The sequence below is a fragment of the Meleagris gallopavo genome, chromosome 8 (genome assembly GCF_000146605.3).
Source record: "Meleagris gallopavo isolate NT-WF06-2002-E0010 breed Aviagen turkey brand Nicholas breeding stock chromosome 8, Turkey_5.1, whole genome shotgun sequence".
NCBI lineage: Eukaryota > Metazoa > Chordata > Aves > Galliformes > Phasianidae > Meleagris > Meleagris gallopavo.
The window spans coordinates 8,971,850-8,972,484 of record NC_015018.2 but is presented as its reverse complement, the minus strand read 5'-3'; the positions used below and the strand labels follow the sequence as shown (position 1 = coordinate 8,972,484).

The following is a 635-nucleotide window of genomic DNA, read 5'->3' as shown; positions in this document are numbered from 1 at the left end:
TGGCCTTCTAGTCCCTCTGTGAGGCCTAGAGACTTTAAAATGAAATAAAAAGAGGCTTTTTAAATGAAAGCTGAGACACTGATAATTCCATGTGGCTGTTGGACACAAAGCTGACAGTATCCGTGTCTTAGTTTGGCTCTCATAACTGGTCAGAAAGTCTTATAGGCCCAATAGTGATCACAAAGCCTATAATTTTATAGCCAGAAATTATGAAAATAATTGTAATAAAGTAATAATAAACCCTTACTTATTTTAATGTCAAATAGTTCTGACATGAATGATATTACATGTAGCACCCATAGCTTGAAATTCCTCTAAATGGGAGTCTCGCACTCCTGTTCCACAGTCGTGTGGGTAAAACCCAACGAGCCGAGTTTAACTTCTGAAAAGGTGAAAGGCCTCTGCAGGATACTTTACTGAACAGAAAAGGCTGTGTTTTAGAATCCAGCTTATTAAAATGGCAAAGTCAAGGACTGTCAAAACCATGGCAAATGCTGTGAGCCTGTCATACTGAAATTCTAGGGCCAGATGGTGAGGAACTTTCCCGCTGGTCAGGGAACTTTCTGAAGGCTCAATTACTTATGTCAGATTGATTTTTTTTTATTATTTTTTTTTTATTTTTAATTTTGGAGGAT

The 635-nt window shown here is 37.5% G+C and overlaps 1 protein-coding gene across 1 annotated transcript in view; it reads left to right on the top strand.

The window, feature by feature from the left end:
• RHOBTB1 (Rho related BTB domain containing 1) overlaps positions 1 to 635 on the top strand; it is a 12,583-nt gene that overhangs the window by 408 nt on the left and 11,540 nt on the right. The gene's annotated exons all lie outside the window — the stretch shown is intronic.